The 25,882-nt window shown below is 44.3% G+C and overlaps 1 protein-coding gene across 1 annotated transcript in view; it reads left to right on the top strand.

The window, feature by feature from the left end:
• LOC126234991 (zinc finger protein ZIC 3-like) overlaps positions 1–25,882 on the top strand; it is a 262,614-nt gene that overhangs the window by 217,145 nt on the left and 19,587 nt on the right. The gene's annotated exons all lie outside the window — the stretch shown is intronic.

Raw genomic sequence — 25,882 nt, 5'->3', positions numbered from 1 at the left:
CACCACGGGGCACTGCACACACACACACACACACACACACACACACACACACACACACACTGAGCTTAATTACTCGCCGGCTCACTACGGCTTAGCTTAGCTTCGCGGCGCCGGCACGTCAGCCAGCGTTCAGCTCCCTGTGCTGTACACCCCCTGAGTGGCTCTTACGTCACGGTGTGTGCTGCTGGCGCCGCCCTACAATGCTCGTGCAGTCGTAACACACATCAACCGCAATGACGCGGCGTAGCTTGAGAAACTAGAGCAATGACAAAGCAGTTAACGAGCAACTGACATGAGCTTCACAGTGGTTTGTAGAGTATTCTGCAGAAGGAGCACTGTTGGCATATCAAGTGTCTAGTAGACCAGCGGTCGTCAATCTGCTGTCTGTTCTGAGCCGTGTTTTAGGAGGAGCATCTGGAAAGTTCGGTAAACAGTCTCGGGAAATAAAGGAAACAGGAGTCACAAACAAATTACCTTTACTGGCCTACAGAATAATCACCATTAGCTAAGCTGTTGGAAACTACAAACGCTTCGCGCGGAATCGCTCGAACGCCTGGTCACGCGGAACGCCTGCGAAGCGTAAGCCTTTCAGGGCTATATGAATGAGGGGAAACAAGAGGAAGTTTGCTGGCGCCTAATCTGGGGAACAAGGAGGGTACTGAAGAACGCCCACCTTGCGCTGAGCCTGAAAGTTAAGCACGCAGACGTTGCAGGTATCCAACAGTGCGTGATCACGGTGCTTCCAGCGATTCCGCAAGAAGTGTTTGCTGACGGTTTCCAAGAGCTTCAAAACTAAGGCCGGAACTGTGTTCTATAGCTAACAGTGATTACTTTGAAGGCCTGTAAAGGTATTTTTTTGTAATTCTCGTTACCTTTATTCTGTGAGTCCACTCACCGAACTTTTCAGGCACACATTGTATAATGATATGCTTCTAGCAACTAATATCCGAATTAAAAAACGTCAATAAACGTTAAGAGATTCTTCCAGTACGAACAACTCTCGTGCGTGACTTGTACCAATCGGCTGCTGCGGTATAAATGTTGACACAGTAGTGACATGAATTCGCGAATATGCATTACAGAGATGACCATCTTAAAGTGCGGTACATATTTGCCGCAAGGAATATTAAATTAAATTAATGCTTTTGCAGTACAACACAATGAGTGCGAGAAAAACGACATTCAATCAACATTTATGATCGTGTTTCATATTGCGTAACGCATTTAAATCCGCTAATTACAGGCCCATATCACAAACTTCGATATGCTGCGGAATTTTTCAACATATATTGTGTTCGAACGTTATGAATTACCTCGAAGAGAATGATCTATTGACACACAGTCAACACGGAGTCAGAAAACATTCTTCTTTTGTGAAACCCAACTAGCTCCTTACTCATATGAAGTGTTGAGTGCTATTGATAAGGGATTTTAAATTGATTCCGTATTTCGAGATTCCTACAAAGCTTGTAATCAAATTGCGTGCTTATGGAATTTCGTCTCAGTTATGTGCCTGGATTCGTGATTTACTGTCAGAAAAGTCACAGTGCGTAGTAACTGACAAAAGCCATCGAGTAAAACAGAAATGATTTCTGGCGTTCCCTGAGGTAGCATTAAGGCCGGCTACTGTTACTTACCTTTATAAACGATTTAGGAGAGAATCTGAGCACCCGTCGTACGTTGTTTGCAGATGATGCTGTCGTTTATCGTTTAGTAAAGTCATCAGAAGATCAGAACGAATTGCAAAACGATTTACATAAGATATCTGTTTGGTACGAAAATTGGATATTGAGCCTAAATAATGAAAAGTGTGAGGTCATCCACATGAGTGCTAAAAGGACCTGTTAATCTTCGGTTAAACGATAAATCAATCATATTTAAAGACCGTGAATTCAACGAAATACCTAGGAATTAACTTAAATTGGAAAGAACACATAGAAATTGTTGTGGGGAAGTCGAACCAAAGAGTGCGATTCATTGGCAGAACACTTAGAAGATGCAACAGATCCACTGAACAGGCTGCCTGCACTACGCTTGTCCGTCCTCTTTTGGAGTACTGCTGCGCGGTGTGGGATCCTTACCAGACAGGATAATGGAGTACAGCGAGGAGATTAAAGGAAGAGCAACACATTTTGTATTACCGAGAAATAGGAGAGAGAGTGTCACGGACGTGATACAAGAATTGGGGTGGACATCATTCAAACAGATGTGTTTCTCCTTGCGGTGGAATCTTCGCACGAAATTTTAATCACAAACTTTTTCCTCCGAATGCGAAAGTATTTTGTTGACGCCGACCTACATAGAGAGAAACCACAAAAAGATGTGTTCGTTTTCTCCGCGCACTGTTCGAGAGTTAAATAATATAGAATTATTGTGAAGGTTGTTGAATGAACCCTCTGGCCGGCCGGTGTGGCGCTACAGTCTGGAACCGCGCGATCGCTACGCTCGCAGGTTAGAATCCTGCCTCGGGCATGAATGTGTGTGATGTCCTTAGGTTAGTTAGGTTTAAGAAGTTCTACGTCCAGGGGACTGATGACCTCAGATGTTAAGTCCCGTAATACTCAGAGCCATTTTTGAACCCTCTGCCAGCACTTAAGTGTGATTTGCGGATTATGCATGTAGATGTAGATGAAATATAATTACAACAACACTTCGTGAGGCAAATATACTGCCGCTACTTTGGGGTCACCGAAGGTGGCAGCGATCTCAGACAGACAACAGTCAATACGAAATGTTCCGAATGGTGCCGACTTTTAACGATCAGTACTTAGGGGGTCGGTAGCCAACTTTTTTGCACCCTTGCTATAGTTAGTCTGTTGAGGGATCATAATATACCAACTTAGGTTAGCAGTTAATCGGTACACATACGGCCCGAGGTGACACCTTGTAAAGTCGATACTGGCTCTCGAGCAAAAAAGTTTGACGACCACTGGTCTAGACAGTTTTCTTCCGTCATCATATACGAAGATGACAACTGTCTTATACTACATATGGCAGTCGTAGAATTGGTGAGTTATTGCATTGGTTCGAAGTGTCAACAACCAACCCTGCGAGGGAGGAACGACATGCAGAAACCATAATCTCCGTGTGACCCACAACTTCTCACACACGCACTCAAATGTATTTCCAGCGCCAAAAGTCGAATTAAGTGTGAAAGTCGTAAGACGAGTACAGGATCGAGATGAGAAACGCACTATCAACTAGAGCATCAAATAAAGGCAAATACTCAGTTGAGGAATATCAGGGAATGAAACATTTTCTCGCTTTGGATGTCGAACTAACTTTTTTTGTTTCAAGTAAAAATGCACCTCTCCCTGCTTCAGTTCACTGTACTTTATCGAAGTTTTAACAGTGTGAGGCTCATGGCTCGATGGATGTTTCGGTAGTGCTGCTGTGCTCTTCAGTTTGGAGACTGGTTTGATGTAGCTCTTCTGCTAATCTGTACTGTGCAGCCTCTTAAGCCCTGCATAACTGCTGCAACTACTTTTGTTTGAACCAACTTACCATATTCGAGCCATCGTCTCCCTCTAGAATTTTTACCTCTCGCCCCTGCACACACACACACACACACACACACACACACACACACATCCCTAAACCACGAAACAGGTTATTCCTTGATGTCTCAGGATCTGTCAATCAACCAGTATCTTTCACTCATGTTTTAGGTGCCATCCTTGAAATGTAACAGAGAAACATCAGCAAAATATTTCTGGTGCTATAATCTCTACAGTGGATTCAAAAGCACACGGAACATTGAGAAAAATTAGGGAAAGGTAACGGACGTGTCGTTTCCAAATGGACCTCCCCGGCGATAGCGATTTAGTGAACGACGAACGGCCGGTCAGGGATCTGAGTGCCATCCTTTAGAAGACGTGTCCACTGTCTTAACCAGTGTTCCACACTGCTCAGTTTAGAATCTGTATGAATGGGTGAAAGTCACAGGTGACAACTTTGGTTTATAGGAAGGATGCTACAGTAATTAACAAATAAAATCACTCAGTTTTCCCATTGCGAACCGCAAGGAAGAGGGTACTTAGCATAGTATCACGCGTTTCACCCTGTTTCATTCGCGTATGTAGTGCGGGAAGAATCACTGCGCAAATGCCTCTGTACGTGCTACAGTGTGTGAAACATTGTCTTTGCACTTTCTACAGAACTTTACTTAGGACGCTGTATTCCTAGATTCCTCAATTTACACTGCTACTTTGCAAGTAACCTTTCGCCGGGTGATTGACTTCTCTCTTCAAGCGTCTGCCAGTTCAGGTTTTTCAGCATTTCCACGGCTCTCTTCTGTGACTCAAGGAAAATAGTGACCATTCGTGCTACCTCTTCTTTGTATACGCTCGGTAGCCCATGCCAGTCCTATTTGATGCGGATCCTTCACACTTGAGAGCAATGTTGTAGGCTGGGTCCCACGAGTGTTTTGTAAACGATCTCGTGATTGACCTCGTATTTCCCTGTATAAACAGTTACCACTTCTGGGAGTACTTCCGTTGGCGATACATTGCCCGAACAAAGAATCACGTGATAGTGTGATATTTTAGTTTATCGATATGAGCGAAACCTGTACACTGCGTGACTGATTTGAAAACCCGTGGCGTGACGTGAAGAGAAAAGGAAGTCACCTTGCTAGTCCAGATCGAACGACATGGCGATCTCTACTCGTTAGCTGCACCGAGCCACGGGCGCAGTATCTGATGTGTGGAGCGAGGATAAGTGTCACTGGCGGTTACTGGAGATGGTAAGCGGGTCCTGTAATCCGCTTACGGCAGATTGCGGTTAACAAGGCGCCAGCAAGACCTGCGACATCTCACTTCCCAATACGTGTCACGGTGCGTTTTCTGAGCGATTACAGCCGCCAACTCAGTGGCTGAGGCGCCTGTTCCGCGAGGAGCTGGGAACTGTCAAGACACTTGCTTCTGTCACCAGCCTGGCCTTCTAAAATGCTGTGACGACGCTGGGGCGTACGTTTTCTGGGCAGCGGTTGATACGTTACGCAGTTTTCGGTCTTACGTTTGTTAGTAGGGTTACTATCCATCCATCTATTTATTTATCAGTTAGTTTATTAGTATCATGTTCCATGGGTAGCTTTGCACGTAAATCTTAATGACATGGAGCGAGACATTTCACATTTCATCACAAGTTAATTTCTGAATATGTTTACATGCTGAACATTTATAACATCTTTTTTTCTTCAAATATGTAGTTGCGATTTAATTTTATCCAAATTTCGCAGCTTCAAACGTGACCGTATTCAGTCCCCTCTAAGAATGAATTAAAAAACGCCTGAGCCACAATTTTTTCGGGTTTAATTAAGTACACGATGCTTTTCAGATCCTGTGGGTCCATCATCATAAGAAAAAACGCTTTTCTTGGATTTCACCTCATTCAAGAGAAAAAATAATGCCTGTATTAAAACATATTATACCCGATGATGGACCCACAGGCTCCGAAATATATCATGTACCGAATCAAACACGAAAAGATGTGAATGAAGGCGTTTCTTAATTCATACTTCCAGTACATAGTTGTGAGTTAGTAATTCCTACCCAACACCTTTTACACATTACAATAAAAGAAATTTTTCTGCAGAATAGGGTGGATGGGGGGGGGGGGGGTGTTGTCAAGGAGAAACGTTTTCAGTTTGTTTTGAAATTTTAGTTTGCAGTCTGTCAGAAAATTTATATCGCTAGGTAAGTTAGCGATGGTTTTTGTTGCAGCAATGTACACCCAATTTTGTGTTTAATGGTCGAGAATGAATGTCATTTTTCCTTCTGGTGTTGTAATTATAAACTTCATTACCTCGTTTGAACTGCAGTGGATCATTTACAACGAACTTCAAGAGGAAATACTGTGAAACAGTAGTCAGGATGACCAATTCCTTAAACAGATAGCTACAAGATGGTGGTGGGTGAGCACAACATGTTATTCTTACAGCATGTTTTTGAACAATGAAGACTTTCTTTCTTAAAGATTACTTACCCCAGAACATTATTGCATATGACATTACTGAATGAAGAAATGCACAATATGTCAGCTTACTGATTTGCAATGATTCTAAGTGCAAATGTGAATGAACTAATGTGATTTAAGAGTTCGAAAACATGCTTTTTCCAGTTTAAATTCTCGTCAATTTGGACACCTAAGAATTTGAAGTTTCCACTGTCTTTATTTCTGACTCATTATGTGTTAGACTTAATATTGGCGTACTACCCTTATACGTGCAGAACTTAATATGTTGAATTACTAAGTACAACTTTCTACGTTCCTTCTCTTAGACACGACATCATCCATGGTTGGCTATACCATCAGTCCAATAAAATTTTAATTTATCTAGAAGAATATTGTGATTCACGTAGTCAAATGCCTCAGATATTACGTTTATTATGGCTGTTCACTTTCAGGTGGGTGAAGTGATGTAGCGAAAATATTTATCGAGCTAACGTAGGGCGTTTGTTTTAGAACAAAATTCTTGAGATATTGACTTTAATGATTTCGAAACAATTTTATTTGCCATTTTGTATGGAATAGTGCAAGAAATGCATGTCAGAGTTTGTTTGAGCATTCATGTTCTCTGCTTTAAAACGGTAATGATTCAAATCAGCCATAGTTCGGTATTTTGTTTCGAAATACACATAGCCTTAGTAGAGATGTTGTTGGACTGATATGCTATTTTATTTTATTTAATCTTTTAATTTTTTTTTTATGAGTGTACCGATTTTGAGAGTAAATCCGACCGTCTCCGCAAGCTGTGGCTTTTTTGTTGAGAAGAAAAAGGGATATTACAGAATACTGTATTTCTAGCCTTACTCTGTACCACCTAAAGCAACAGTTAATACGAAATGTTACCAAGTCTCATTCCTTCGTATAAATTCATTTGTAGGTCATGCATGCTTCATCAGATACGTTTAGTTAAGCGCTAGAAAGCTTATTATTCTATTCACCAAATCCACTTGCCGTCAAACATAAAAGTGGCGCGAAGAGAACCCCCTCCCACTGAAAGTAACTGCCGTTATGTGGTGGCCGTGGATGTTTTGCATGGGCCATATTGGGGTCCGCCGAAAATTGAATCTGGGATTGCATCCGCTGCTCCTCAGTACGAGAACAGGTGTAGCAATGGCTGCGCCACCTCGTTTGTTTCATTTGTGTTGCTGTAAATCGTTATTATTGTTTTGTACTACATTATGGGTACGTAATACACAAAGAAGTAAGACACTGTGGTAGGATAGTCTCGGCAAGGTGTTTTCCACACACATTCACACATTTTGGTGGAACCATCTCCCCCCCCCCCCCCCCCCCCCCCCCCTCTCTCTCTCCGTCAAAGTTTGTTCACCTGAGAGCTGTCTTGTTTTACAACTATATTCAGTTGTTGTCTAATGATGGCCTTTAAGCCGAAAACCAGTTAGCACGATAAGTCAGTACTGTGAAGTATTTACGGTTTATGTTTTCATCATTAACTAAATATCGGTCTGCGCAGAATGTTCACTCACCGATCTACATTCTCTCTCACTCTCTCTCTCTATGTATGTGAGACAGAGAGAGAGAGAGAGAGAGAGAGAGAGAGAGAGAGAGACATTTCTACTCTTGCGTAACTAAAGCTGACTGTGTACATTTTCGCTGGGTTGCTGGAGATATCATTGTACACTCCTGGAAATGGAAAAAAGAACACATTGACACCGGTGTGTCAGACCCACCATACTTGCTCCGGACACTGCGAGAGGGCTGTACAAGCAATGATCACACGCACGGCACAGCGGACACACCAGGAACCGCGGTGTTGGCCGTCGAATGGCGCTAGCTGCGCAGCATTTGTGCACCGCCGCCGTCAGTGTCAGCCAGTTTGCCGTGGCATACGGAGCTCCATCGCAGTCTTTAACACTGGTAGCATGCCGCGACAGCGTGGACGTGAACCGTATGTGCAGTTGACGGACTTTGAGCGAGGGCGTATAGTGGGCATGCGGGAGGCCGGGTGGACGTACCGCCGAATTGCTCAACACGTGGGGCGTGAGGTCTCCACAGTACATCGATGTTGTCGCCAGTGGTCGGCGGAAGGTGCACGTGCCCGTCGACCTGGGACCGGACCGCAGCGACGCACGGATGCACTCCAAGACCGTAGGATCCTACGCAGTGCCGTAGGGGACCGCACCGCCACTTCCCAGCAAATTAGGGACACTGTTGCTCCTGGGGTATCGGCGAGGACCATTCGCAACCGTCTCCATGAAGCTGGGCTACGGTCCCGCACACCGTTAGGCCGTCTTCCGCTCACGCCCCAACATCGTGCAACCCGCCTCCAGTGGTGTCGCGACAGGCGTGAATGGAGGGACGAATGGAGACGTGTCGTCTTCAGCGATGAGAGTCGCTTCTGCCTTGGTGCCAATGATGGTCGTATGCGTGTTTGGCGCCGTGCAGGTGAGCGCCACAATCAGGACTGCATACGACCGAGGCACACAGGGCCAACACCCGGCATCATGGTGTGGGGAGCGATCTCCTACACTGGCCGTACACCACTGGTGATCGTCGAGGGGACACTGAATAGTGCACGGTACATCCAAACCGTCATCGAACCCATCGTTCTACCATTCCTAGACCGGCAAGGGAACTTGCTGTTCCAACAGGACAATGCACGTCCGCATGTATCCCGTGCCACCCAACGTGCTCTAGAAGGTGTAAGTCAACTACCCTGGCCAGCAAGATCTCCGGATCTGTCCCCCATTGAGCATGTTTGGGACTGGATGAAGCGTCGTCTCACGCGGTCTGCACGTCCAGCACGAACGCTGGTCCAACTGAGGCGCCAGGTGGAAATGGCATGGCAAGCCGTTCCACAGGACTACATCCAGCATCTCTACGATCGTCTCCATGGGAGAATAGCAGCCTGCATTGCTGCGAAAGGTGGATATACACTGTACTAGTGCCGACATTGTGCATGCTCTGTTGCCTGTGTCTATGTGCCTGTGGTTCTGTCAGTGTGATCATGTGATGTATCTGACCCCAGGAATGTGTCAATAAAGTTTCCCCTTCCTGGGACAATGAATTCACGGTGTTCTTATTTCAATTTCCAGGAGTGTATTACGCAATACCGCAGTCCGTAACTAGGTCGCACTGATGCAGAATCTAAGTAGCTAATGGTGACAAAGCCTTCATCAGGACAATTGTCGCAGAAACGTTCACCTTTCCCCACCCCTTTTTAGCCGTGCGATAACTGACAGACGTACGACAAGCACTTTAATTTAAGCGTACGTGTGCATCGTATACGTTATCAGATATTTGCCACTTGTGGGGCAAACAAGCCGAAATTGCATGTGTTGTGAAGCCATAGCACAACTCTACCGCGATATCCACACGGTTATATTACGACTAGAATGAAAAATGCTCCTATCGCAGCACAAAAGAAGGCGAATATGCTTTGAGCAGAGTCAGGATTGTACAAGATGGGAAGTAGCTTTTGGACTTGACTGACAGCTTCAAAGGCATTGAAATCTAAACATTTTGACATATTCGTGCTTTTTCACTTTTTAGTATTAGCACCCATGCCTAGTAATATAAAGCATCGTACGAAATCAAATAATATGGTACAGTTCAGGATGCATGCATTCCCACTGTGGGATATCTGCTGCTATAGATGGACCCCACTCTCGGATACTTCCTATTGTAGATGCATTCCACTCTCCAGAAACACATAAATCTGCTTCTATTTGTTCTTACAACCCTCACAGTACAAGTAAGGGCGGGTGGATCTAAGGGAACTCATTGTGCTGAGGAAGTAGGACTAAGTAGTGAAAAAAGGGGGAGTATGTCAAATTGTTATGATTTATATGCCTTTGAAGCTGGTAGATAATTCAAAAAGCTACTTCCCTTCTTTTACATCCCTAAATCGACCAGGACATATTCGCCTTTTTTGTGCTATAATGGGGGCGTTTTTCATTCTGGTTCCCAACTTTTACTCTACCATAATTTTGACATTAGACCGCTATAGCTTAACAACCGATGTAGCTTTTTGTTAACGCGGGCGATGACTGATCCGGTACAGGTTTCTTTCGAACCTTGTTGCTTATATCGTGGAAACGGATAAGGCTTGCACGTAAAATCCGAATGAAGTTAGATTTATGAAATTAAGTTTTCAATTTTATCGTAAGAATGCATTTTTCGTTTATTTGATTGACTTTAAACCGTTTCCGGGCATTCAATTCATGTAAAAACAAACTTTACGTGCAACATTTAGCTCGAATTTATACCCTCGTATCTCGACAACGGATAAAGATTATTGAATTAAAAAAATCATTTTGACTTTACCCATTTATCTACCATAGTGCAAAGATTGAATCGGTTCGTAGAAGTTCTAAGAAGTGGCGTGCTGCAAAAAGCTTCAGCGTTTTCCTTGAATGTAAAATCCAAACGAAGCAAGATGCTTAGACCAAGATATGATACACCGATGGACCAAATTTGGCTATCAGTCTCTCTCCAGTCCGGATTTATTTAAGTGTGCCTATTTTCACGCGTAAAGTCCTAACGGTGGACAGAGAAATGGTGCCATTAGCTGAGGATTAATTTTAGACCATTTAAAATCTACTGAAAAAGGAACTAATCGATTCGTACAATTTGACTGCTCACCATTTCCAGTTCGTCGTTTAAATTTGCTTAACATACAGGGAGACAATTATTGAACTATATGAAATAAAATCGTCATGAACGGTTTGCGTTAGAAGTTGAAACTGCACGGTTTGTCATGGGGAATGATGGGAATTACTATGGTTTGGTTTAGCTACGAAGCCCACTTTCATTTTGATGGGTTCGCCAATAAGCAAAAGTGGGCATTTTGGGGACCGAGAATCCACCTTCATCTTCAACGGGTGATTATGTGGTGTGCAATGCCCAGTCACAGAATTATCGGTGCGATATTCCTTGATGGCACAGTGACTACCGAAGGGTACGTGAAGGCTTTGGAAGATGATTTCATCCCCATTACCCAAAGTGATCCGATTTCGACAAGATGTGGTTCACGCAAGATGGAGCTCGGCCACATCGAAGCAGGAGAGTGTTTGAAGTCCTGAAGGAGCATCTGGGGACTGCATTCTGGCTGTGGGGTACCCAGAGGGCACTGGCGTGGATCTCGATTGGCCGCCATACTCTCCAGTTCTGAACGCATGTGACTCCTTTCTGTGGAGTTACGTTAAATAAGAAGAGTACACGAATAGCCTGAAAACCATTGCTGAGCTGGAAATAGCCACTCAGGAGTCACTTGAGGGGATCGTGCAGAATTTCGCTATTCGTCTGCGCCACATCAGCGCCAGTGATGGCAGGCATATCGAACATTTCATAACCTAAATGCGAACATCTGTGATGACGTTTAGATGTTGAATAAAGTGTGTGCATGCCATAGTTTGTAACTAATTTACGTCTTTTCTTGTAGTTAAATAATTGTTACCCTGTTGCTACAGTAAGACATATTTGAATGGCTATGCAAATGGCCGCTGGGCTTCGCTAAGCCATAATTTACGTCTTTTCTTGTAGTTAAATAATTGTTACCCTGTTGCTACAGTAAGACATATTTGAATGGCTATGCAAATGGCCGCTGGGCTTCGCTAAGCCAAAAACTTTTAGCCACATGTTCCTAGCTCGAATAGCAACCGAGCACAAATATTGGTCCGAGACTATGGTACGACACACTGTTAGAGAGAAGGATTATTATTCAAGAAACACATAGTACAATGAAATTACTTATCTTCAGTAGTTTGTAGGACTGCAGCTGCGGCTATGAACAGACAATCTCGTATCATGGAATACCATGAACTAATACAACATTATCTCAGGGACTAAGCCTGATGGGCCCTCCTCGGAGAATCAATGCAAACATTACAGAACTGGCTGAGGGCCGATTATGAAAGTGCGTCTGCCTAGGGTAGTAATCTAGCTAAGAAGTGAACGAGGCACACTCCAGTTCCGTCGAGCTGCACAGCCCGCTAGAGTGCACTGTGCTCGGCAGACGACGGGCTGCCAACCTTGTGTTGGCGCGGCATTGTAGTAGTATCTGTGGCAATGATACTACACCTAGACTTAGAACTACTTAAACCTAATTAACCTAAGGACACCACACACATCCAGGATTCGAACCTGCGACCGTAGCAGCAGCGCGGTTCCGGACTGAAGTGCCTAGAACCGCTTGGCCACAGCGGCCGGCTTGAAAAGAGCAATCTTGATTATATCTGGCTAGGTCTCTAGTCTGTGGAGGTCGCACAGACACGTGAGCGATCCAGACGCTGCAGCATTTGCGCCATGGCACAAGACGGATTTGGACAGCCCTGCTGACTGCTGCCACTGCTGGAGCAGAAGAGGCGGCTGTCTGCCTGTGCTTTCGCTCTCGCTTTGCCCGGCCCTCTGCTGTCAGGGAAATACTTGATGGCGCGGGAGCCTTTAGACGTCGCGGGCACTGTGCGCCGTGATGTATATGCGCGCCCGGCTACTGTTGTGATTGCGCCATTGTGGGCAGCGCTAATCGATTGTGCATGCACGTTACTGCCGCCGTATCACTGTGCAGGCTGCCCCCGCCTCGCCCCGCTTCAGGACACAGGACAGCGCGATACGGCGCTGTCCGCTAAGCAGCCCGTGTTGGCCTGTAAATAAAACACTGGAGTACTCAAGCAAATCCATACAAATTACAGAAATGGGTGTACGTACAAATGTATGTATATATGTATGTATGTATGTTTCTGATCTGCACCTACACCACTGCAGCAATTTCAACCATATTTGGTACGAATGTAATTTAATGTATGAAAAGAATCACTCATAGGGGAAGAACAGCCTATCAAAAAGGGAGGGAGGATTAAAAAGCAGTGTAGCCCACGGCGCGAGAAGACTCATACTACATTCATCCAGTACTTAAGAATGAGAGCGCTTACAGACATACAGCAAACTTCGGATATAATTTCAAACCCTTACGAAATTTTTCTCACTCCCGACTCCCATAAAAGGATGAAAAGAAAAAAGTTTACCGCTTACTGCATTTTCGTTCTCTATGCAGTAAAACTGCCACATGAAGCATGACGTTTTAATTTATTACTTCTTTTCTAGTAACTGTATTCGTAAAACATTTTGCAGACACTATTTACATTTGTCACTCAATGTACTAGAAATATTACATCATTGTACGACACTAACCTTAGGACGAGGCCTAGGAGAAAGACAGCCCCCGGCACGTACGTCACGAAGGTAGGCCTGAGCTCTCTCGCTCAGCTCAGCAGACAAACTGCGTTTCTAAATCTGTTAACTCGCAGCTGGGCGTTTACGTACTAATGAGAATTGCATCTTCTACTGGACTCTGCTATTATGAAGTCTTACTGGTTAACAGTACTACAACAAAATTTAATTTAAGATCAATAGTCGATATAAATGGTATACTACTGGCCATTAAAATTGCTACACCACGAAGATGACCTGCTACACATGCGAAATTTAACCGACAGGAAGAAGATGCTGTGATATGCAAAGATTAGCTTTTAAGAGCATTCACACAAGGTTGGCGCCAGTGGCGACACCTAAAACGTGCTGACATGAGGAAAGTTTCCAACCAATTTCTCATACACAAACAGCAGTTGACCGGCGTTGCCTGGTGAAACGTTGTTGTGATGCCTCGTGTAAGGAGGATAAATGCGTACCATCACGTTTCCGACTTTTATAAAGATCGGATTGTAGCCTATCGCGATTGAGGTTTACCGTATCGCGACATTGCTGCTCGCGTTGGTCGAGATCCAATGACTGTTAGCAGAATAAGGAATCTGTGGGTTCAGGAGGGTAATACGAAACGCCGTGCTCGATCCCAACGGCCACGTATCACTAGCAGTCGACATGACAGGCATCTTATCCACATGGCTGTAACGGATCGTGCAGCCACGTCTTAATCCCTGATTCAACAGATGGGGACGTTTGAAAGACAACAACCATCTGCACGAACCGTTCGACGACGTTTGCAGCAGCATGGACTATTAGCTCGGAGACCATGGCTGCGGTTACCCTTGACGCTGCATCACAGTCAGGAGCGCCTGCGATGGTGTACTCAACGACGAACCTGGGTGCACGAAAGGCACAACGTCATTTTTTCGGATGAATCCAGGTTCTGTTTACAGCATCATAATGGTCGCATCCGTCTTTGGCGACATAGCGCTGTACGCACATTAGAAGCGTGTATTCGTCAGCGCCATATGGGGTATAACCCGGCGTGATGGTATAGGGTGCCATTGGTTACACTTCTCGGTCACCTCTTGTTTGCTTTGACGGCAGTTTGAAAAGTGAACGTTACAATTCAGATGTGTTACGACCCGTGGCTCTACCCTTCATTCGATCCCTGCGAAACCCTACGTTTCAGCAGGATAATGCATGACCGCATGTTGAAGGTCCTGTACGGGCCTATCTGGATACAGGAAATGTTCGACTGCTGCCCTGGCCAGCATATTCTCCAGATCTCTCACCAATTGAAAACGTCTGGTCAATGGTGGCTGAGCAACTGGCTCGTCACAATATGCCAGTCACTACTCTTGATGAACTGCGGTATCGTGTTGAGGCTGCATGGGCAGCTGTACCTGTACACGTAATCCAAGCTCTGTTTGACACAATGCACAGGCCTATCAAGGCCGTTATTACGGCCAGAGGTGGTTGTTCTGGGTACTGATTTCTCAGGATCTATGCACCCAAATTGCGTGAAAATGTAATCACAAGCCAGTTCTAGTATAATATATTTGTCCAATGAATACCCGTTTAACATATGCATTTCTTCTTGGTGTAGCAATTTAATGACCAGTAGAATATAATGGCTTGTTTATAGCGTGTAGTCTCTTTTGCTTAGCAGTCCTCATTTCATACAAGAAGTGGTGCCTTATGCAACTGATAATCATTATGGCATGATTTTAATTTAATTGTACACCAGTACAGCCGTAACAAGTTATAAGTAGGTCTATGGACTTCGATCATTGTCGGCCTAATAACAATAAGACTCCATAATAGCGGATTCCAGTAGAAGATGCAACTATCGTTTGTACGTACACACCTAGTTACGAGTTAACAGGTGTAGACACGTAGTTTGTCTGTTGAGTTGAGCGAGCGAGCGAGCTCAGGCCTACCTTTGGGACGTACGCGCCGCGGCCTGTCTTTCTCGTAGGGCTCGCTTTGGGAGATATGACGTCATAAACACTGAGATACGTGAAAAACTGCCGCAACACGATTGACATATGTTATTTTTTACTTTTATTTATCAATTCTACTTAAAAAACTGTTCGCAGACAGTAGGGCCCATACCAGTGCATGTAGCTGCAAAATTATATCATTATGCACACGTAGTTCAGAGGATACGTCGTCATAACGTTGAACGGCAACAAAATAAAATGCAGGCCGAAACCCGCTAGGCATACAGGTGAAGTACGTGTACAGTATGCGTGAAATATGTTGAATACGTGTGAAATACATTTGATAAGTGCGCATGGGGGCAAAGCCACGGATAAAAGGCTCGTTCTAAACCCCTGGAACGATATGAATCAAATTTGGTAAACATATTAGTTACAATCTGGAAAGAAATAAAGGAATACTGTTGTGTCGGCTACTTTGGGAATGAGCACCAGCCGGCCAGGGTGGCCGAGCGGTTCTAGGCGCTATAGTCTGGAACCGCGCGACCGCTACGGTCGCAGGTTCGAATGCTACCTCGGGCATGGATGTGTGTGATGTCCTTAGGTTAGTTAGGTTTAAGTGGTTCTAAGTTCTAGGGGTCTGACGACCTTAAAGTCCCATAGTGCTCAGAGCCATTTCAACCATTTTTTGAATCAGCACCGACGCAAACACGGAAGAAGGCAAACTGCGACGGCCGGTGGCAGCAATCCAAAAGTGATCTGTACAAAACACTTGCAGATTAATGGTACGCTCTATTTCTAAGAAGGAAAGAAACATAACTTTTGTTGTCAGGTGGCTTGATGGTGCTTCCTGTGCCTCCTACATGCAATTACATTTACTCTCTATAACTCAGTAGTGATGTTCTCGAAGTCTGCGACCGAACTGCGCTGACCAGTTATGGGCGACTGGTTAAGTCACCGTTGACAGGCGGCGCTGAGCTCTGTCTTCTTGGAGGTGTGGCGCTGCCCGCTGTTTCCATTTGTATGCGGGTCAGCGCCTTCTTGATTGCGTTTTGTGGCGCTGCGCTGGTCGGTGTGCAGTCGATGCGTTAGGACTGCACAAATACTGTAGGAGTAAGAACTACCAGCCTCCTACTGGGGTGAATTTGGTAACCTGGGGTGAGAAGGGAGGACTAAGAGATGGCAGAGAGCGAGAAGGAAGGAGGAGAAATGTACAGATACTAGAAGGAGGAGACGGACAGAGATAGGGGAGGGGGAAATGGAGAGATAGAGGAGGATGGAGATGGACAGAGAAAGGAAAGAGGGATTGAATGGAGACAGGCGGAGGAAGAGATGAACAGAGAGAGGGGCAGGAGGAGATGAACAGAGAGAGGGGGTGGAGGGGGTGGACAGAGTTGACGTTGTGGTGGAGGTGGACAGAGAGATGGGGAAGGAGGAGATGGACTAATAGAAGACTGGAGTACCTGGGGAAAGGCAGGTACGCAGCTGGTTTATTATTAAAATCTTCCGAGGTTTACCTCCCGTCATAGGACAGGTATCGAATAAGTGCTTTCAGTTTCCTGTGTCTTGTGCCTCTTCCACAATGAGCTGCTAACTTCGTGAGACACGAAGGTAGTGAGTTGTGGAGTACTTATTATCGTCCAGGGTCCTTTTTGCCTGAAAGCATTTCATGATGGTAGGTTTCTACCAGAGCCTGGAACTCAGGTGGCTTTATTCAGTTATCCTAGATAGAACCTTAAGCAGTGTTTACAGTTAAGAGTACTTCGATATAGTTCGGTCATATACCGGGATGTTGTTCAGTAAGCTAGATACCCAGGTACTTAGTTAAAATTATGACGGTGGCAATATGCCCTACTGTAGACTTCGTGAGTTACCGAGAACGTTGTGGAGTCATTTTAATCCATGGACGCTCGCAACTCAGGGAGATTGGTCTGTACTGACCCCAAGCCACGCTCATCTCGCTGGATGACAACCAGAAGTAATATGGTTAAGTTCTGGTGAGCTGGAGTTCACACAAACCACTATATGTCCGTGGTGTGTTCCCCAAAACATTTCGACACAATTCGGAAACAGTGGGGTGGAGCATTGTAAGAGGTACAAGTAGCGTGACAAACAGATGCACACGAGAGGACAGCGCGGTCCTGGATCGTTCGCCGATGAGAGGTGATGGCAAATGGCTGAGGGCCTCATTTTTTTTTCAGTGTACTCAACCTGTTAGAACAGCGTCCTGGTGGCAAGCAGGCTGATTTTCAAGTCATAGCTCGATTCGTCAGCCCAGGCGACCTTTCACCACCTTCGAGGGTTTTGAGCGTTTACTTCTGGACCCCACGAGTGCAAAGGCGAAGATCGTTGTAGGCGCTCGCTACCGAAGCTATCTTTAATTCAGTTGCTCTTGAACGCAGTCCACAAGCACCGCCGAACAGAAGGAGTGAGATCAGATGGAGCAGCACTTGACCGAGTTTCGCTGCGGCCATCTTTTAAGGCGGTAGCTATACCGGCGAACGCCGAACGGTGTCAGGCGCTGCCATATATGGGGCAGCCGATACGCCTCCCGGCTATTCTATCGCTGCCGTCCTTGAGGCGGTGGCGTACTCACAGTGACGCCATTTCCACTCATAGGACAGCTGTGGCAGTTGAGGCGTTTTTAGTACCAATGCCGGCCGACTAGTCTTGTGGCTTACTCTTTCGTCCCCGAAATCAGATAGTTAGGCCATAACGCTACTCTGAGGTGAAGAGGTTGCAACCGGATAAGAAATCGGGGCCGCATCGAAACATACAAACGCGGCCCTAAAGTCACTGTGTTTTGGCTGCCGACAGTCCAATATAATACAGGAGAGGTTGGTACTACTTCTTGGTATGGTTTGCTTCAAGTACTGGCTCGCCCGTTTTGCGCGTACTTTTCACTGCTTACACTAAAGGGTGGATGCTTCCCTTAGTCATGAAACCTTCGATACCTTTCCTCACGTTCGTCAGTGTCTCTTGAACTTACAGAAGAAAAAGCAAAATTTGGAGATAACTATCTTTTCGACGTTTGAGTTATTACATGTTGAATATATCTCAGTTGGAGGAGAATCGATCATCAAGTAGGTCGTGCCTTTCTAATTCGGAACAAGTCTGATGTGTTTAAGGGAACCGCCTTAAAATCCTTACTTTGGAGTGACTGAAATCAGATCTGCTCTACTAAGGCATCGTGTACCTCTCTGCCTGCTTCTATCAATTTATTTACAGTTTAGCCATATGGAGTCGTATACCCTTGAATAACGGACTGGATGCTAGTGCATTCCGTTCGAAGAGATACGCCAAATAAATTTTCGTATAATCAGCCGTTACATTTTTCAATTTCGTACGAAATATTTCCATTGTATTTCGTAGCGAATGAATGTTCACCTGATCCCATCTAGAGATGTGGAATCATTACCATCATTATCCTTATGTGACATTTTTGGAGCTTAGCACATGTCGCTCGTCTAGTTTATTCTTACTTACCTGGTTTTCCAACAAAAATATTTGATACATCAGCTTAGCTTGTCAGTGTGTTCTAGTGTTATGTTTCTCCAGGTCACTGTTGCTCTCATAAATGCAACACTTCTTCAAATTAATATCACTGAATGTTGTATCCTCTGGCTGCACTATTATTCCGATAAAATTATTTCTAGAAAGGTGCACTTGTGATGTTGTACAGAATTCCATTTTTCGGGACTAAATAACTTCTCTGATATTCTCATATCTTGCAAACATGTCTGAGCTCTCCATAAAAATGTGTGTCCAGTACAAAATATTAAGATTATCTCCCGAAAGGTGCACTCGTGATGTTCTATAGAATTTCGTTCAGAATTCCATTTTGAGGGAGTAACTAACTGCTTTGATAATTTCATGTCTTGCAACCGTGACTTGAGTTCTCCATAAAAATCTGGGTCTAACACAAAATTTTATATATCAGTTGACGTCATAAGATTATGCTGTGGGAGCGGCTTTCAGAAAACCTTTTAGATCAGTACTTGGTGCTCTGATTTACCCAATAATTCTGCGTTCTTCTTTACTAACAGTAGGAATAATGACAGAAAGAAATATCCGGAATACATAGTGCAGCATGTAATAGAATCAGTATTCTGCCACTGCAGATAGACATGCCTCAGAGAAGCAACACGAGATCGCCGTCGAAACTGCCCTCAAAATTTCGGACGACGATGTGTGACGACATCACACAGTTTAAATTCTGCGGAAACACTGGCAGTAGTAGAGTGGCCATTAAATCAAGTGCAGAAAAACTGAGTAAAGTCTGCACATAATCTCTTGCTGAGAAGACCAAACATCGCTACTATCAGAAAGTTGTCTCAGAATCATTCTACACCGTTGAGGCATCGTCATTACCCATGAATGTAAATGCCAACGAGAAATTGGAACGACAGATATTGGGGAAAATGTACAGGCCCAAGTACAGGAAGCACAAAAACTCAGAGGAATTGCACTCCCCGAAGAAACGATTTTAGTTATGTTGCATGGATAAGAGTTCTTAAATTTTAAGATTTAGCACTAATGGACAACTTTAGATCATCCAAGAAAATCTTCCACGTCCTAAAGGGGCCCAGAAAAACCAAAATGAAATCATGGATGTGTCTGTGATTACAAGCGCACTGCATGTGGGCAGGAGGTTCACGCCCAAACACCTGACGGAAAGGAACCTGAGTGTAAGAAACGGTCTAGAATGGCGACAGACAAGTAGTGATATGACGAAGGAGTTTTGGAAAATGGAACTGGAAGACTAAATTGTTCTACGAGCTCTTAAGTGTCACATGAAATAATAACAATTTTTCGGTCGTGGTTAGAAGCGAGTAAGAAAGCAAGCGCTATTGGAGCCGGGCAACAGATTTGTCGGTGTTCCTGAGTGGCTGGCTCGTGTTCTTTTTAACCGCCAACTAGACAGGGCAGAGGAGTTGTCCGATCTGTAGGAATTTAAAGTTAGATTAATGGAGCGACGATGATGTGCAGAACGCGAACATAATGAGGCGGCCCCCCGAGCAAACACGCCCCTCTCTACCTGCTGCTCCAGCCAGCACACACACGCTTCACTGCTGGAAACGCACCAGAAACGTTATAACAATGCTCATTCTCTGCCTGTACCATGCGGCTCAGGAAACGTACAGTGCAAGAAAACCATTGTGGCGCTGTGTGTTCAGTGGTACTGCATATTCTTAATCCCCCCCCTCACCCCCCTCCACCGATCGCCGTCCCCGCTCTTACCCTTTCAACCCATCCGAAAAACAAGGTGGAAAGTGAACATTGTTGGAAGATTCTGAAATACCGTAATAGACAATTTTAGCCTGGGCTCCCGTTCTAGTACAGCAGACGGCAAGTTTTACACCCTTCCCACAAGTATATCTGTATGTCGTCTCAATAACAAACTCTACAGCACATTTCTTTATATTTTTCATGTCTCGTTTCAGTCAGTAATGGACATCTTGAGATCTAAAAACTCGTCGCAGCTGCTGCTGCTGCGCATCGTCTGTCGTAACCATGGTACAGAAGCTCATATTAGCATGGGCTTGCTTTAACTGCAGGCATCTGTTGCGTCATCGTAGCTGCCACAAGGTTTTAGATCTGAAGATGGTCTGTACTGGCTGAAACCAGACACTGAAAATAAAATAAAAATTGTGATGTAGACTGTTTAACCCAAACAGTTAAAATATACATATACCGTCTTTTTGTATATTTTAATTTTTGTCAAACTGTGTATTTTCCTTTGATTGCAATCACCTTATCACTTAAGGTGACTTATTTTTAAGTCAGAGTCTACAGAATGAAGGAACAGAGAAATGATCATCACTTGGTATAATCTTTTTATTTATAATGGTAGAATGATATTCTTTCTTTCTCCGCATCGCCATCTTCCGTTACATCTAACCTTTGCAAGGTACTCTACAAAGGCAAAATATACTTCACGCCAGCAATATTTAATACCTACTCAATCGCATTCAGTTACAAATGGAATGTAAGTATGCATCGGTCTGTCTCTGTACACTCCCTAATCTCTCATTTTTAACTGTCGAGATCCCTATGTGGAACACACGTTGGAAACAGCAGTATTGATACACAGTCTCCCTCGAGTACTAGTTCTCCAAGAGAACAGAATAGCTTTTCACCAGAACAACATTTTTTTCTTCCAAAGGTTCCCAATTACGTTTTGTGAGCATTATTTTTAAGTATATGCCTGACCAACTTCTTACAATCCGAGCACTACCACGTCTTCCGTCAGAATCCTGAACGCTGGGGCATCAGGCTGAAGTAGGTCGTACTTGAATCCTACTTCCTTCACAGACGCACTACATGTTCTCAGATCCTCTCAACATAGCAAAGTTTACCGTTCTTCTCCACTACAACTGGTTTGACGAGCTCATTCCATTGCAGCACGTGCATTTTCCTGTAGGACGTTATCTACATGTACATCTTGTCACCCCTCACTTTCGACTTATCGTACTCGTAAACGGAAGGTTTATTCAAAACAAAAAAAAAAAACAAAAAATTGCTCTGAGCACTATGGGACTTAACATCTGAGGTCATCAGTCCCCTAGAACTTAGAACTACTTAAACCTAACTAACCTAAGGACATCACACACACATCCATGCCCGAGGCAGGATTCGAACCTGCGACCGTAGCGGTCGCGCGGTTCCAGACTGTAGCGCCTAGAACCGCTCGGTTACACCGGCTGGTTGAAGGTTTATTCATTTACTCACTCGACTCAGGGGCATACAACTTGCATTCTTTAATAAAAGAGTACATTGTTCCTTGTGGGCTGTATTGTGCTTTTTTAAACTCATGCTATTAGCTATTTTCGGCTGCGAGGCATTATCAAGCACGTTTGCTGTATCATGTACTACATATCGTGCTCAACACATTCTTTTATGTCACATACATAGAAGAACCTGACGAACACTATATGTAATAGATGACATAGCATATGTGCTCAGGCCCGAAATGAGTTAATAAAACGATTTTAGTGAAGCACATACGGCCTACAACGGATGATGTTTTATTTTACTAAACATTTAGAGGCTGTCGATCCCCACGGAAGCAAAATATACATTGCATTCTAGTAATAAATAACTTCACGTAAGAAAAGAGTAGAAATTTATACATTTATTAATTATACAAAATTAAAATCAAACAAGCTTTGCCCAGAAACTAGCAACTGATACATTTTCTTGTGCCTTGAACAACTCCTCGTTGCAAAAATCACTGGCAACATAAACACTGACAGATGTTTTGTTGTTGGTACTTCTCCACATTCACACGGTGTAGCCCTTTTCAAGTATCCTCATTTCATTAGGCTACGCTTAGTTTTGCTAACGCCCGTTCGTAAACTGTCCAGTGATCTCCGTGTGGCCCAGTCCAATTTGTGTCCGGCTGGTAAGCATTCTACTGGCTTAACCACTGTTTGGAGATGACTTATTACACGTGGCTTTCTTGGTTGATGTATTTGGTGTAGATTTTGACTGCCAAAAGCTCTTCCTAGACTTCGATTAAGCCTTGGTGGAGTACATCCGTGCAGTGGGTATAACTCAGTTTCTTCGGCTTCCCCCCCCCCCTCCCCCCTGCTCCTACCTATGTCAGTAGGAGCAGTGCTTGCCATGCATTACATCTTATCAACAGGAGCTGGTCTGAGACATCCAGTAACCAGCCGCGGAGTACCATTAAGGGCCAAGTCTACTTCTTTGTTGCGTGCAAATTTGTAACACAATGGGCAATGGTCATATTCAATAGCCGAGAAACAGAGTGCCGTTGCAGAAGTACGGACTACCTGGCGTTGAACATGTCACTTACTACCAGTAGGTTTGCGAGTGATGTTGCTTCAGCCTGACACCTTGTGTTGGGTGCTAAGGCAATGTCGCCTGTGAGTGAGTGATCTGTCAAAGGTAACTCCAAGGTATTTGGATAGCAACCAATGCTGCGGCTCGATGCCTTGCCTAATCACTTTCCGTCTTCCTCCTCCCTGTCTGTTTCGTTGGTGGAAAGGGCAGACCTGAGCTTTTTGGCTTCAGGTGGTCCTTGTTACAGTAATCAGGAAACTTTCCCTGAGTTCTTGTCAGCAACTGCTCTACTTTTTCAAAATCATCTGTCCGCACTGTCAAAGCAAGGTCGTCAGCACAAACGAAACTTTTGCATGGATTAGGTCTTGGCGGATCATTGGTGTAAATGATGAAGAGACCCGGTGACAATACACTCCCTTAGGGTAAACTATTTCTTTGATCTCTCCAACGGCTGTCTCTTCCTTGGAATTCAACGTACAACTTTAGATTGTGCTGCAAGGCGGCAATTCTTCTTGTAAAACCATAGCCCAGTGTCAGAGTGTAGATCTTGTGAAGCGTTATGAGGTGTTCGACTGTATCGTAAGCTGATGAAAGTTCGGTAAACGCCACTCCAGTGATCTCACCACCCCCATTTCAATCTGATCCTCTACGCGCTCAGTTTGATGACGTGCTCCATAATTTCTTTGAGGTCTGGAACCGACCTATTCAGGTATCAGTAAGACAGACGGTTCGAAAGAATCCTTGCAAATATCTTTTAAGGATCGCATAATAATGAGATAGGCTGATTGCTTCGAGAATTAGAAAGCTCTTTTCAAAAGAACACTCGTTTTGCTTTTACTCCATATTTTTGGAATATTGTTCTGTTTTAAGCATTTGTTGTAGAATTCCGCAAGTAATTTCGATGTCATTGGTCAGAATTTCTTTGTCTTCTGTATTAATATGTTGTCCAAGTCAGCTGCCTTGTTCTGACGTAAAATATTTTTTCCTCGAGGAAGTTTGGTGACACGAATGTGATATTTTCCTTTGTTATACTTTTTTTTCCTCGTTAATCGAAAGTATGTTCTTCTTCAGTCATCTAGCAATGCCAAAATCCCTAACGGAATTGGGTCCTGTGTGCTCGAAATAGCACTCACATCCGTCGATCATTCAGCTGCCAAGTCTCACTGCTGTGTCTTCTAGTTCCGTAATTCTTCACTCATCTATCTCATTTCAAACTCGTGCGCTATCGGACACCGCGGTCACAAGAAGTTGTAATCTAGCCACCTGCCTGACGCTCCGTCCATTGGGGACAACTGGAGAAGGCGGCAGTACTGTACTTAGCTGTGCTGGTATTTGTTGCCCTTGTGTTCTAGCACCTGCAGCCTTTTAGTGGCCATAAAACCGAGTGGTGCGCCACTCTGCTGATAACTAAACACCTGCAGGCCCGTGGATCGTAAACACTGCTAACTCCCACGGCGCAATTTGGGTCGCCTCTGGTTCCGCCGTTTGAAGATCTATAAAACTTCAATTTATTCCCTTTTTATACGGTAAGAGTCTTTCGATGGTCAGGAAAGGAAGCGACAAATTAGGTGTAGCCAGACATGGACAAGACTCTCTTAAGCAAACAGCGTCTCTTGGTGTTAAGGCTTTGGCTGGCATTTAATTTTCTGAAATCCACTTCACGATATGAGGCGATTTACTTTTCCCTTGCGCAATGTGTTTTCTTCTTCCGTTTCTCTGTTTGCGTGCAGACGCCCACAGTAAGCAGAAATATTTTGCTCAAACTTCGGATCTATTAGACATGAGAATCCAACTTGTAAAAAAATATCTGGGCCAGCACGTATAGACCAGTAGATACCGTAAACGATTTTTAGGAAGAATGTTTGTTCTTCTCCTTCTAGTTAAAATAAGATGAAAAAACCGAGCGATTAGGCGCAGTGGTTAGAACACTGGATTCGCATTCGGGAGGACGACGGTTCAATCCCGCGTCCGGCCATCCTGATTTAGGTTTTCCATGATTTCCCTAAATCGCTCCAGGCAAATGGGATGGTTCCTTTGAAAGGGCACGACCGACTTCCTTCCCCATCCTTCAATAATCCTATGAGATCGATGACCTCGCTGTTTGGTCTCTTCTCCCGGAACAGCTAAACTAAAGCCGTCTTATAACGAGTTCTTTTGCGTGGCCATCCTCTGCAGCAAGCACAGAAATATTTATTTTGTAAATAAAAAACGCCTTCCCTTGCTGTACTGTATTTTATTCACCCAGGCACGTTTCGCCTTTTTTCACTTTAAAGCATCATCAATGGAATCTATAACGATACAATTATGACACACTTTTGTTTTGATACGTATTATTCGTAGATTATAAAACACCTCATTTCTCGCTTTTTGTGTAAATAAGTGATTACTTACAGTTCTTTGCATTTTTAGTTGGCATCTGCGTTTCCTCTCATCTGGTCACATGCTGGAGGTCGCACTACCGCTGTATTTACGAAACATAAACATATTTAGAATTCAAATATTGCTGTTTTATATCTCTCTCAATTACTGGCTCCACCTCGCCTGCGGTCGCCCAACGTCTGGTCTTCTTTTAGGTTTATACATAGGAATACTCGCCGTGGAGACGGTCTTGGGTGATCCGTTATAAATACCAGAAGCTTCGCTTTTGGTAGTTGCGTTCTTCATCGGTCATTAAGTTCCCTATGGATATTACTAGGAAATCTGTCTTTGGTTTATCTCTTAGTTTGTTGCATTAATGTCCTTGTTCACTTCCGGAAAACTGAGTAGGTTTACATATATCGTGCTGTGCATCCGGATTGTTTGCCTCATATGTTTCCAAAGTGCTAGTCGATTCATTCATTTAATTTCTTATATTACTAGATATTACCTATTACGTCAGCGATGGACCTGTTAACAGGTGCATTGCACCCTGGATACCCAAATGAACTTTCGTGCTATTTCGACGTTAACCATCCTTCTAGTCC

The sequence above is a fragment of the Schistocerca nitens genome, chromosome 2 (genome assembly GCF_023898315.1).
Source record: "Schistocerca nitens isolate TAMUIC-IGC-003100 chromosome 2, iqSchNite1.1, whole genome shotgun sequence".
In the NCBI taxonomy this organism is placed as follows: domain Eukaryota; kingdom Metazoa; phylum Arthropoda; class Insecta; order Orthoptera; family Acrididae; genus Schistocerca; species Schistocerca nitens.
This window is presented reverse-complemented; position numbering and strand designations above follow the sequence as displayed.